Raw genomic sequence first — 15363 nt, forward strand, 5'->3', positions numbered from 1 at the left:
GTGAGATGTCCAAAGTTGGTTTAATCTACCCAAAATATGACACATGTGGAAACTGTTCTTTTTGTTACCATCAGTGGCCTAGGTAGATGAGGAACCACTCTTTTCTTGCTTTGAAACCCTGGGATCTTCCTGGGTGTAATCTGAACCCAGCTCCTTTATGCAGAGGGCAAGGAGGAACTGAAGAAAGAGTCAGAGAAGTTCAGATTGGCAGGTTTCATAAATGAGGGAACTTATACAAAGCTTGTCTTGGGCAGTCACAAGACAAGTTGGTCTCTGACGTGCCTGCCAAATTTTAAAAGTTTATGTAAGGGCCTTAACTGGATTCAGTCACATATACTTTCTAGAGGGTCTTGACATCATACCATGATCTAAATGCTATGCTCTTGAGGCAGCTTCTAGGAGCAGGGAAGGAAAGTGGAACACATTCCAAGGACAGGGGAGGGAGTAAAGACTCTCTGGTTGCTTGGATCTGGTTCATGGGTCTACAGATTCAATGGGTTATCTGTCAGGAAAATCTTGACAATAGTGATTTATTACTCATACTTCACCAATTTAATTTGGTGGCCACCATAGTGTTTCATACGGTGGAGTGGAATCACTTTTGTATACATTGTATGCAAAGACCTTCAAAAGATTTGGGTATTCTATTTGTCCTGGTATATACAGTTAGTTTAATAAATGTCAACAAGACATTTGGGAGAATACTTGTGGTGGTGTTTTAGGGTTCTTTTTCAAGGGAAGTCAACCTCCCTTTTAATTCATGTGCTCTGACTCAGAACTGACCAAAAGTCGGAAACTAGATGGAACTTCCATTTACTAGTTTTTGGTTTTTGCTAGTTCTTCAATCAAACTTAATCTTGTTGATTATCTACTCATCTTGTACCATGCTTATTAATGGATCTTAGGTTTCCATTTCAGCTTTGCTCCAGTGGTAGCAATTATATTCACCTTGCCTCTGACATACTAAGTAATTTAAGTTACTTCATTTTCCTTATCCACAATTCTGTGACTCACATTGAACAAATGAGATCAACTACAAGGTATCATCTCATTCTGGGTTAGAAGATACAGCCACCACAGAGCTTCTCAAATATACTGCCACATTCATTCATTCATTATTGATTTAATAAAAAGTGTGTCCTCTGAGAGCTCCTAGTATCTGGTGGATTCTTTGGTCTGAAAAACAAAGAAACAAACAGACAAAAAAACTGATTCTAACATATTCGCTACCTTGAGGCTTTAAGATCCCCCCTTTTTTATTGAAATGTAATTAACATACAGCATGATATTAGCTCTGGGTGTACAATATAATGATTCAACAATTCGATACATTACTCAGTGTTGATCACAGTGAGTGTACTCTTATTCCTCATCATCTATTTCACCCACCCTCCCAACCACCTCTCTTGTGGTAACCATAAATTTGTTGTCTGTATTTAAAAGTCTGTTTTTGTTGTTATTGTTGTTTGTGTCAATTTGTTTTGTTTCTTAAATTCCCCATATGAATTAAATAATATAGCATTTATCTTTCTCTGTCTCACTGACTTCATTCAGTATTATAGCTTGTACGTCTGTCCATGTTGTTGCAAATGGCAAGATTCCATTATTTTTTATGGTTGAGCAATATTCCATTGTATATGCATACCACTTATTCTTTATTCATTCATTTATGGACAGACACTTGAGTTGCTTCCATATTTTGGGTATTGTAAATAATGTTGCAATAAACATAGGGGTGCATATTTCTGTTCAAATTAGTGTTTTAATTTACTTGGGTAAATACACAGTAGAGGAATTACTGGATCATATGATGATTTTGTTTTTAATTTTTTGAGAAACGTCCATACTGTTTTCCATAATAGCTGGATGAATTTACATTTCCCATTAGCAGTGCACAAGGATTCCTTTTTCTCCACACCTTGCCAATACTTGTTGTTTCTTGTCTTTTTGATTCTAGCCATTCTGACATCTGGTATCTCATTGTGGTTTTGATTTGCATTTTCCTGATGATTACTGATGTTGAGCATCTTTTCATGTCTGTTGACCATCTGTATGTCTTCTTTGGAAAAAATGTCTATTCATGTCCTCTGGCCATTTTTAAATTGGATTATTTGATTTTTTGATGTTGAGTTGTGTAAATTCTTCATATGTTTTGTATATTAACCCCTTGTTGGATATATCATTGGAAATATGTTCTCCCATTCAGTAGATTGCCTTTTGTTTTGTTAATGGTTTCCTTCCATGTGTAAAAACTCTTTATTCAATGTAATCCCAATAGTTTGTTTTGCTTTTGTTTCAGTTGCCTTAGGAGACATCTTAAAAATGTTGCTACTACCAATGTCAGAGAAGTTACTGCCTGTGATCTCTTCTAGGATTTTTATGGTTTCAGGTCTCACATTTAGGTCTTTAATCCATTTTGAATTTATTTTTGAGTATAGTGTAAGAAATTGACCCAGTTTCATTCTTTTGCATGAAGCTGTCCAGTTTTTCCAACATCATTTGTTGAAGAGACTGTCTTTTTCCCATTGCAAATTTTTGACTCCTTTGTTATAGATTAATTGATCATGTAGGTGTGGATTTATTTCTGGGCTCTCTATTCTGTTCCACTGATCGTGTGTCTATTTTGTGCCAGTACTAGACTGTTTTGATTACTATAGCTTTGTAGTTTATCTTGACACATGAGATTGTGATACCTCCAGTTTTTTTCTCCTTTTTTCAAGATTGCTTTGGCTATTTGACATCTTTGGTGGTTCCATACAAATGTTAGTATTATTTTTTCTAGTTCTGTGAAAAATGTTGCTGGTATTTTGATAGGGATTGCATTAAATCTGTAGATTGCTTTGGGTAGTATGGACATTTTAACAGTATTGGTCTTCTAATCAATGAACATGGAATATATTTCCATTTGTTTGTATTATCTTTAGTTTTTTCATCAATGTATTACAGTTTTCAGAGTATAGATCTTTCACCTCTTTTCACCTTTAATAACACACTAGGAGTTTTCACCACAAACAAGGCAGTACTTATTTTCACATGACTGATGAGTAATGCATTTCTAGAACCCCATCATAGAGGTTACTTTCTAGAATAATTTCTTGTACCACCTCTTGTATTTTGAGTTTTCCTGAAAATAGAATCAAGATAAGCACTTAAGTGCAGTTTAAATTATTTGAGAAGTGACTTCAGAAAGTTAAAGGGAGGGATAGTTAGAATAGTTAAGGAGTTAATTAAAGCCTGAGTGCATTATTGAGATAATTCCAAGAAGAGTGGTAGCCTGGCTCACCACACTTCCCTGAGGGGTATTCAGCATGCCTCCCAGAGATAGATGTCTGTCTGAAGCAAGAGAATCTGAAATATTTTCCTCTGCTTCCATTGCCCTCTGACTGAGCTTTAACTGGAGGAAGTGTTATTTCTTTTGTCTTCTGGTCTGTACTTGTATGTTGCCTTGCAGGCATACACATAAACCAGGGAATGTCTGGAGTGGGGGATAAAATGAAAATACATACACAATCTGTACTTAGGGACCAAATTCTCAGGACAAGGTGAGTCTGTGCTTGTGTGTATGCTCCATGCATATGAATTGCTATCATGTCCATCATCTATGTGGCTAAAATTAAACGCATGTAAATTTATATAAAGTTGGGCTTTATCTGAGACTAAAGAAAAAAAATTTAGTATATGATAACTCAGAGAATACTAGATTCTTGAAGCTTTTTTGAAGCTTATAAAATATAGGAATAAGCTTTATCCAACCAAGACAGAATTGGGGAAATTTCAGCAGAGGGACTGTTACTAAGGATTAAATATATTCAGTTGGAGATCTAAGACTAGCACTGAGATGGGAACCAGGGAAAAAAATAGTATGTGAATAGTATATTTTCTTAAAAATATAAAATAACATAACTAGGAAATAGGTGGTGCCAAAGGCTATCATTTAAATGTGGCAACCCAAATTGTAGAAGCCAAAGTAAGGAAAGGAGAAGCTGAGTATTATAAAAAGCAGAAATATAAAGGTAACAAGTAGAATCTTAAATATATGTTCTCTCCCTATATATAATCCTAGGCTTTCTGAACCGTTTTATTAGACATGTCTATTGTATATACATATGTTATATATTCATACATACTGTGTGTGTATGTGTGTGTGTGTATATATATAATATATACATATATAATATATGTATATATGTATATATATAAATCCTAGGTTATTTCACCAGAAGAACTTCACAATTCAAAGGCAAAGTTACCACAATAGCAATAGTCATAACTAGTGCCCATGTCTTCCTAAATACAATTTCCCACTAGAAGGAACCAGAACTCTTTGGAAAAATGACTTCAACTGGGTTTTAAATAGGGAAAGGACAAGGTGAGTCTGTAATATCTTGTAGAGAAGGCAAGACATGCTTAAAAACTGACAAGAGCATGTCAAAAGTTCAGGGTTTAAAAGGCTCCTAATGGCTAGATATATACAAGTAAAGTATCCAATATAATAATGATAGTAATGGATTTTTAGCACTTAAGAAAATAATTAAAATCCATTGCGATTCTTAAAGAGAGTCATCTTTTCAGAATAATACAGTAAGTGAAGAAATTAGAGAATTTCCATTTCATATTTACCAGTGTATAATGGATACTGTTAAGAAACCAGGTTAAGGACCATCAACAGATCCTTAAGCCATAGATGAAAGCTGTAAGGACCAAGTACATTCACATGATCTCAACTATTACCTATGGGTCAAAAACAAACCAAAAATTAACCTTACCTTTTTGGTGCACACTACCTAAACCAAATGATCCAATTTAGCATCATCAAAATGGGACAAACCGGCATTGTGTATCTCTAGGTGGAAAGTAATATGAAGTTCAAAACATCACCTATATGGCATTCTTGCTGAAGTATTTAACTTGAAATAGATTATTAGGAATCAATAAAATTCTGACTGTGGGACATTATAAAAATACCTGGATTAAACCCTTTAAAAATGCCAATGTCATCACTGTCTTAGATATACAAAAATGTTTTGGACACTTCTAAATCAAATAAACAACTTAGACATTAAAAATGAATGTCCTGCGTGAATCTTGATTTAATCATTGTTGTAATAAAACATATAAAGGACTGAGGTGCCTGGGTGGCTCAGTCATTTGGGCACCCAGCTCTCCATTTCTACTCAGGTCATGGTTCTTGAGATTGAGCTCCATGTCAGGCTCTGCGCTGACAGAGTGGAGCCTGCTTGGGATTCTCTGTCTCCCTTACCCTCTGTCCCTCCTCTACTCATGGCCACTTTCTCTATTTCTCTCAAATTAAAAAAAATAATAAATATATTTTTAAAAATATATAAAGGTTGTATTTGGGAGAAATTTGATATAAATTTCCCATTAGATAATGTTATGTGAAATGTTAAATTTCTGGTTTATATTATCATTGTATAGAATATTTATTGGAATAGAGTAAGATGATGTCTTTGTTCTTAGGGAATACATGTGGCAGTATCAATAGGTGAAGTCAGTGGTGTTTGAGATGTACTTTAAATGATTCAGCAAAAAAGTACATGTATTAATGATGCGTGTGTGTACACATGTATTTACAGAGACTGAGAAAGAGAGAGAATGCCACAAAACATTTACAATTACTGAAGTTAGGTAACAGTTACACGGTTGTTAATTATACTATTCTACAAATTTTCTATATGGATGTATATAGATAGATAAATGTATAGTTGACCCTCAAATAATGCAGGGGTTAAGGGTGCTGAAGCCCCGCATAGTCAAAAATCTGTGAATAGCTTTTGACTTCCCCCAGAATGAGATACGAATAGCCTACTGTTGACTGAAAGGCTTACCAATAATATAAACAATCAATAACACACATTTTGTATGTTGTATGTGTAATACACCATATTCTTACAGTAAAGTAAGCTAGAGAAAAGAAAATGTTGGGGTGCCTGGGTGGCTCAGTCAGTTAAGCATCCGATTTAGCTCAGTTCATGATCTTATTGCTGGTGAGTTTAGACCCTCAGTGGGCTCTGTGCTGACAGCTCGCAGCCTGGAGTCTGCTTCAGGTTCTCTGTCTCTCTGCTCCTCTCCCATCCTGCTCACGCCCTGTCTCTCTCTCTCTCTCAAATATAAATAAGCATTTTTAAAAAATTAGAAAAAATGTTATTAAGAGATTCATAAAAGAAAATATATTTACAGTACTGTACTGGATTTATTAGAAAAATCCATGTATAAGTGGACCTGTTCAAGGGTCAACTGTACATACTCTCTATATATAATTTATATCTCTATCTATATATAAATTATATATATATAGTGACTATATATATATACTATTCATATTATATATATTTCTATACTTAAAAGAGTAGTAGGAAAAATGTTAATGTTAAGAAATACATCAAAAGGTGGGGTGCCTGGGTGGCTCAGTTGGTTAAGCGTCCAACTCTTGATATCAGCTCAGGTTGTGATCTCACGGTCCTAAGATTGAGCCCTGCATTGGCTTCGTGCTGAGCGGAACCTACTTGGTATTCTCTCTCTCTCTCTCTCTCTCTCTCTCTCTCTCTCTCTCTCTCTCAATAAATACATAAACAAGGATAAAAATAGAAATACATCAAAAGGTAATTTGACTTATTATAACCATGATAAATATAGAAATTTGCTATCCTTAAGAGCTCACAGTCTAGTCATCTTACATGCTGGAAAATACTCTTAAAAAAATTGTAGACAGAAAAGAACTTGTGAGCTATCAATCATAAGGCTTTAACATTTATTAAATATGTCTTTTTAATCAAAGGACTGTGAACTCTCTAAGAAATCAATATCATGGGCAATATCCACATAAGGTAAAATAAGTAATATATTTTAAAATATATTTAGTATTCTTCCTCAAATAATTTCTTACATTACTTTTACCTACAGTGATTAAAACATGATTTTCCTGTGTGGTTTGTGCAATCCATTGAGGTATTTTCTGGTCTAATTTTGTGAATTTACTACATATGTTACTATGAGTCTATTAACTCATAAAGCCATGAAAAAACATGAACTTGGTTTGATATATGCTCTTTGGGGCCAGTCTCTGCCATTTATACATTTATAACCTTACTTATTTCCCTCTTAATGCCTCATTGTTCTCATCTGTAAAATGAGGAATATAATATTACGTTTATCATAGGTGGTTAGCATTAAGTGAAAATATTCATGTAAAATATGTAGTATTCAGCACATCATACATGCTCAGTAATTGTAAGATGTATATATTATATACAATATATATATTATATATAATATATACATAATATATATTATGTAATATAATGTATTATATATAATATATATTATATATATAATATATACATATTATATACATAATATATATACATATTACACATATACATATTATATATATAATTATCAACAGTTACATGGACATTATTTACTGTACTTGTAGTTATAATTTAACCAATTTACATATATCCTCATTCCTTGTTCCTTTAAGATATCAGAATATTTGATAATTCTCAACTGTTACTTGCAACAGATGTCCATGTCTAAACAAATACCTGATGTAAAACAGTTGTGCAAGATAATTGAATTAGAAGATTAATTGTAAGTCATTCAATTTTTCCCTTGCTGGCTTTTCTAGTTTAGACCACTTGAGTCTCAGATTACACCAAAATGTCTGATCACATATTGGGCCCTAGAAAGAAGGTTATTTCTAATTGTTGGAATGTAGTTAATTAAGGCAAAATGTACTCTGGAGTTGGAAGCACTCCTGCTACTTGGCACAAGAACCCCTGTTACTCAGGAGTACACTTCTTCCTTCCTTGTCTTCAGGTGAAGCCTACTTTCTCCTGGGGCTGCCATAGAGCTATTACATGAGTCCAAATTTCGTATTTTCTATATCTCTTATCACTCCAGCCATTTATACTGGCTAATTCATTCATGCCTATGATCTCACTTTGGATGTTCTTTGCCTGCATTCCAAATAATAAAACCTCAAACTGGCCTGGACTAACCTAGAAATATACGTGTGTGTATCCATTATGTGTGTGTGTGTGTGTGTGTGTGTGTGTGTGTGTATTTATATATATAATGTATACACACACGTAACGCCATGTGTGTGTTAAAATCAGCTTCACAATACTGAAGAAACTGGTCTAAGTTCCTATAATGCTGATGGAGGAAAAACGAAGGATCTAAGGCTAGTATTCATCAGGTCTACTTCTTTGTGGTCTAACACTGCATTTCTCTGTGCCATGTGCCTGGATGCATTCATTTCCCACGTAACTTTTAACCCATTGGGTTCTAATAATAGATTGTGGATTGGGGCGCCTGGGTGGCTCAGTCGGTTAAGCGTCCGACTTCAACTCAGGTCACGATCTTGCAGTCTGTGAGTTTGAGCCCCGTGTCGGGTTCTGGGCTGGTGGCTCAGAGTCTGGAGACTGCTTCCGATTATGTGTCTCCCTCTCTCTCTGCCCCTCCCCCGTTCATGCTCTGTCTCTCTCTGTCTCAAAAATAAATAAGCCTTAAAAAAATAGTTTGTGGATTATGGTAATTTAACCTGAATAGAAATTATAATCATAGAATTTGATACAGGAGTGAGATTGAGAGATTATTTGATCCATTTTTTCTGTCAATGCAGAAGCTCCACCTAACATGAGATAATTTAAGATTTTATTTATAGTCTTTAAAAAACATAACCCTCTCCCAAACTGAGTAAGGCAGCAGGTATAATGGGAAAAAATTCTGTTCTTAGAGAAAACTACTTCCCTAGTTTTAATTCCTTTCATTTTTTTTCATATTTGTTATGGATCTAACTTTTAGTTATATATGGCTAATTTGCTGGTACATATGGCAGTGAAATAATATCAAATTAGGAATCTATTTATCATCTACTTATACAATCAAATATGGTAAGAAACACAGAAGAGACTGAAAACCCATATAAATACTTAAAATGTACACTTTAGGCAGACAAGACTCCAAGCGCATTAGGAGAGGATGAAAGAATTCAAAATTTAACCACATTTCAATCAAAAGCCTCAGAAACTACTTTTTCCTCATAACCTAAATTTGACATCCTTAAACAACTGTTTGCCACCTGGAAAAATGTGACTACCAGAGCACCTTTTATATTTTTAATTCTTTCTCTTACATGAGATTTGAGGCATCCTCAGCTGTAACAAATAACATTTTGGTTTGTGCCTTGTAATATTTGGAGACATGCTTTCTATTAAGGTTGTGCTATTTCCCTTAATTACTGAACAATAATAGGCTATGGTGTGTATATGTTTTTTCTCCACAATTTGTAAGACATATGCCTGTCTTTATTATTCCCAAGCACAATCTGTTACAGTGTTTATGTTTATCATTATTATGGCTGTCAATCCTTCTTGTTACTATTATATATTTACCTCAAAAATTTTGAAGCATCACAGACAAAACAGTCCTAATAGACCACCATCAGATTACAAGTATGAAAAGAGAATAATAAATAAAATAAAATAAAATAAAATAAAATAAAATAAAGGATATATGTTTTGTTAATGATCTTATTTTTTAATGTTTACTTATTTATTTTGAGAGAGACAGAGTGAGCAGGGGAGGGGCAGAAAGAGAGGGAGAGAGAGAAACCCAAGTAGGCTCTGCACTGTCAGCATGGAGCCTGACAGGGGGCTCAAACCCATGAACTGTGAGATCATGACCTGAGCTGAAACCAAGGGTTGGACGCTTAACACACTGAACCCCCCTGGCACCCTTGTTTTATTAATGATTTTATTTATTTATTTATTTATTTATTTATTTATTTATTTTTAATTTTTTTTTTCAACGTTTATTTATTTTTGGGACAGAGAGAGACAGAGCATGAATGGGGGAGGGGCAGAGAGAGAGGAAGACACAGAATCGGAAACCGGCTCCAGACTCTGAGCCATCAGCCCAGAGCCCGACGCGGGGCTCGAACTCCCAGACCACAAGATCGTGACCTGGCTGAAGTCGGACGCTTAACCAACTGCGCCACCCAGGCGCCCCATTTTTATTAATGATTTTATATCAGACCAGAGAATGTCATATGGCCTGCTATTTTAGAAGTCAAAAGAATTCAAAATATATTCTATAAAATGGGCTTACTTTTGACCTTTAGGATTCTGAAATTATAGGAATAACTAAGTGAATGCCTTAAAGGTGAGGACAGCTCCTCTATCCAAAGAGCACAGCAGTTTTTCTGTTGAGATAGTATATTCAGTACAATCTACTCTTTCTTAGGCATAGTTAAGGTTTTAAACAGAACAGCCACAATAAAGAGGTAAGAATGGGATGGGAAGAATTTGACATTTTGCCCATACCATGCTAGGGAAAGGCAGATAAGAATATAATGGGCTTCCTTGCTCTAACTGCATCTCCTCTAAAGAATGGAAAAGAAGATCTGATATATTTTAGTTATAAGCATTTTATTTATTTCTTTATTCAAAAATCTCAGCAGGATCATACTAGTCCAGAATAAAGCATTCCCATCAATACTTATGACACTGAATAGAGTGGAGATGTAATATAATACAATAAATAGTAAGTTAAGGAAGAGATTGTCTTTGTTACTATTCTTTCCTTCAAAACAATTTTGGTTCTTTTCCAAATGTGTCATCAGCTGAACATATTTCATATGCATAAATAGAAGCTGTTGACCTCCCTGACCCTAAGAATGTTCATTCGCTATCTAATCAAAACTCTCTTGATGCAATTTATTTTATTTTCTTCTCACTATTTACAATTTGTTCTTACTGTATGGTGGCTCAAATAAGACCCACTCTTGTAAAAATGCATATACTATTGAAACTCTGTTTGCAAAATAATCAGGCAATATTAATTTTTGGAAACATTCATTTAATTTATGTGGTTCAACCAATTATGGGGACTGTATGCCATGAAACTTTTGAAGTTCACATTATCCTTAAAATTATCTTTATTTTAAAGATAATACATTATTGTAGTAAATATAAAACATACAATTCAGCTAATTATAGGGCTTAATTTATGTCCTTTCATGCCATTCTCTTTATTCATACAAGTTTTCTCAAGCCATATACACTTATATGGGAATGTTGTTTGTGGATTTTTCTCAAAATTGAATTATACTACAAATATTACCTGAATACTACCTTTTTTAATATCTTGTAATGCTTTTTCATGAATATTCTTACAGGTTAGTAGATAAAGGTATAATGTGTTGTTTCTAATTTCTCATGCATGTGACAGGTATATAGAGTATTGCATATGTGGATGAATGTGTGTTTTTTTTTAACTTTTAAAATGGCTCCCTGCTTCTCTCCTTATTGGTCCTCCTTTAAGCGAATGAACGTGAGTTAAGAATTCAGTATATAATCTTTGGTACATTTAAACATATATCTACGCACATAGATACAAGCACACATTTCTGTTCTTTTAAAAATAATTTTTTGATGTTTGTTTATTTTTATTTACTTATTGAGAGAGAGAGAGAGACAGACAGACAGACAGAGAGAATGTGAGCAGGAGAAGGGCAGAGAGAGAGAGGGAGACACAGAATTTGAAGCAGGCTCCAGGCTCTGAGCTGTCAGCACAGAGCCCAACGTAGGGCCAGAACTCATGAACTGTGAGATCATGACCTGAGCCGAAGTCAGAGGCTTAACTGACTGATCCACCCAGGCACCCCAACACATTTCTATTCTTTACTGCACAATACCTTATATAAAACAATCTAAGCCCTTTTAATGGGTGTAATTTATATTGGTTAGCTCCACAATAAGGCTAACACATTTCAAGTATGGCTTCTTATAATGAGATTAAGGAGCTAACACTACATTTTCTTGAATCCTTTGTAGCTAGTGTTCTGAAAATGGGAGAGAAGTTGCATGTAAACCAAGCATCTTGCTGGCATGTTTCAGGGCAGAGACAGTGATCTTTTGGAATCTGCAGCTTTGGCAACGCCGTCCTGGTCCCTCAAGTTCTTGATCATGGCTCTCTGGTTTCCTGGTTGAATTGCATAATTTTGGGAATCAATGATGTGCTGGAGCCCTCCCACATCAGCTGATTAGGGCTTAATGTGCCTATTTCTTCTCTGCTTTATCATGTTGGTAGATTGAAATTGGCCATGTTAAGAGTCTTTGTGCTGCTACCTGCATTGAGCAAGTTACATATGGAAATTACTAGGCTCAGAATTTTGATTTCTTAGCTTACTGTGGTCACAGAGCAAGGAGTTTTTGTTTCATTTTGTTCTGTTTTGTTTTTAATTACCCTGAATGAAACTCATCACTGGAACTAAAATCAGAAGGAGAGTTTGATTCATCCACACATGAAGTTTAATTTACAGCTTCTTCTATTTCCTTATGTGAAAAAAAAAGAGAGAGAGAAATGAATAAGAAATATTGGAACCCACAGAATTGATATCATGACACTTGGAAAAACTGAGACAATTCTAGATACCTCATATTCTATGATTCCCCTGAGCCCTCATTAGTGACAGAAGTGCCCCTTCCTCACCTGTCTGAGGATGTTAATCCTTTCCTGCTGGAATATCATGTAAAAACCACACCTAAGTCTGTAACCTTGCAAGAAGCTAAAAACGTTTTATATGTTCCACTGCTAACACCTACCATTACCTTGAAATCTATAACTGGAGTTAGAAACTTGCATGCTCTAGGAACAAACTACGAGGTATACTCACTTGGAAGCAGGAAAACTGAGGTTTTGCTAATTTAAATCATTTTGAACCTGAAGAACATGTATAAAAATTTACTATTTACTAGAAAAAGAGGATGGACAATGTACTGATTTAGACTAAATCTATTAATATAAATAATTGAATTATAATTACTGAATTTATAAATATTTATTGATACTTATTAATACCCCAGATTCTGAATTAACCTCGCTGGTAATATGGGCCTCATTATTTGCTTTCTCCATTAGTCAAATCTATACTTATGGTGGTATAAGATGAACAAATTTGAGATTAAAAAATAATTTGGTTTTGTTTTAGTGTAGAACACAAATATGTTTCCATTAAAATCCAAGTACCAAAGTTATTGATTCCCTCAGGCCACAGAATGGGAGTGAAGATGAAATTTGGGATGGCTGGAGGCTCTATGTGACGGTATTATCATTTTCTATTTGTACTACCATGATGTATTAGAGAGGTTATGAAGTGCAAACTAAAGAATGGATTTACATGGGGGTGTAAATCCACACTTAGCTCTATTCACTGGAAAACTCAGATGAAAAATTTTGTTACTAAACCCTTGATAATACACTAGAGAAGAAAGTACAGACATGCTTGAAAGGATCTTCAGCACCATGAAAAGAGCATTCATCCTCTATCATCTGGGAGTAAAGATGGGAGATGCTGCCATCACAATCGATTTACTGATTTCAATTTGGACAAAAGATGCAGTGTACGAAATGATCAACTCTTAATATCTTAAGATCCCTCTGTGTGAAGGGGAGGCCAGTTACCCTTGACATATGGCCTTAATGACAACATATCTGCATTCCGTCAATGTTTTTACTCATCTTCAAAGGGAGCTGTAGTCTTTATCAGAGTAACTGTGCAATGATGTAAGAGAAATAAACAAAATTTAGGGAATGATTAGAGAGATTGTGAATACCATGGTGATGTATTCATCAGAAAGAGGGCTTATGGAATTTAAGTAATAAGTATAGATTTAACCCAACCTTTCCTCACATTGGCTTCAGTGGTGTAGATGAGACTATGAATGCATCTTGTTCATCCTGTTACTGAGTTTTTCCCTCAGTAACTAGCATAATGCATATATATTTACAATAAATGGCAGAGTATTCACCCTGTCTTCCTGAACCATGGAATAAGGACCATAAGGATAGGAAGACTCAAGTGGAAATTCCTGGATCACTTCCTTCGTATCATAATAATCATTCAGAAGATATATCATGTTCTGTTAGAGAATCAGAGATTGAGATAACCACTAAAGCATCGCAACATGCAAGTGTAGTGATATTTATCATATTTATATTTAAGTACCATATTTACACTTAAAGCAGACAGATGTTTCTTAGAAAATAATACTGACTGTTCAAAACTTAATCATGTAGTGAATCCAATTTCATCTGTATTTCACATGTGTTATCCTCATTGGAGCAAACCAACACATTCAAGTTGTCAGTTTCCCAGGCACCAGAAGGAAGTCTCTCTGCTTCCCAGTCTCCTCTGGGCTGAAGGAGACTCAACCAACTTATTTGGGTCTTCCTCGGATAGAAAGAAAAAGTGGACTCGGTCAATGAAAATAGTCTTTATTTTCCCCAGAAATTTCCCAGGGCTGAGTTCTTCAGAGCATCCTCCATATTCTACTCCTAATCACCACACCCCTGACATAAAGCCCAAAACTCCTTTATAACACCTCCCAGGAACTTGTCTATCCCCCAGGAGGAAAGGTCTTGCATATAGTAATTTATAGCCATAAATGCTCTTTTACCTAGAATGGGTGAATATGTTGGATTGGATATGTGATTGGAGGGAGGAAATTTTCTTTTGATTCCATACTGCCAGAGTCTACGTGGTATAATAAACTCTTTTCAGTCTTTGTCCTGGGTTCCTGGAAGGAAGCTCAAACCTTTGGACTTACCCTGGGTGACAGGAGTACCTCAGTTATTCATTGTAGGCCCTAAGAATTTATGCTATGGGGTTATTCTTGGTTGGCTTTTGATAGTTATGTCAAAGAGATGACTCAGGATGGGGTCCAGTCATGCCACAAAAACCAACCATGTGAATGGAAGGTTGAGACTTTGAGCTATGTGATATCAGTCTGACCTCCCCAACTCTGGGCAGGGAGAGTGTGGGCTAGAATTTGAGTTCGAACACCAGGTCAGTGATTCAGTCAGTCTTACCTGGATAATGGAACCTCACTGCAAATTCAGAACTCTGAAGCTTGGTGGAACTTCCTGAGGGTAAACACAACAATGTGCCAAGAGGGTCCTATTCCCTGATTGCACAGGGAAAGAACATGGAAGCTCTATGTTCAGGACCCTCCTAAACCTGCTTTTTGTGTCTCTCCATTTGGCTAGTCCTGATTTGTTTCCTTTATGATAAAACTGTAATCATAATGTAAGCACTTTCCTGCATTCTGGAGTTGTTCTAATGAATTATAGAACCTGAGAGGTTGTGGGAAATTCTGGGATTTGTTACCAGTTGGTCTGAAGTGCATATAGCTTGATCTAACATCTGGAGTGAGAGCAGTCTAATTGGAAACCTTACTCTTTAACCTGTAGAGTCTGATATTAATCCTTGCTGATTAGTGTCTGAATTGAACTTCCTTGCAGTATTTTATCCTCCCATATGAGGTTTTAACCAAA

Source organism: Prionailurus viverrinus, chromosome B3, assembly GCF_022837055.1.
Source record: "Prionailurus viverrinus isolate Anna chromosome B3, UM_Priviv_1.0, whole genome shotgun sequence".
NCBI lineage: Eukaryota > Metazoa > Chordata > Mammalia > Carnivora > Felidae > Prionailurus > Prionailurus viverrinus.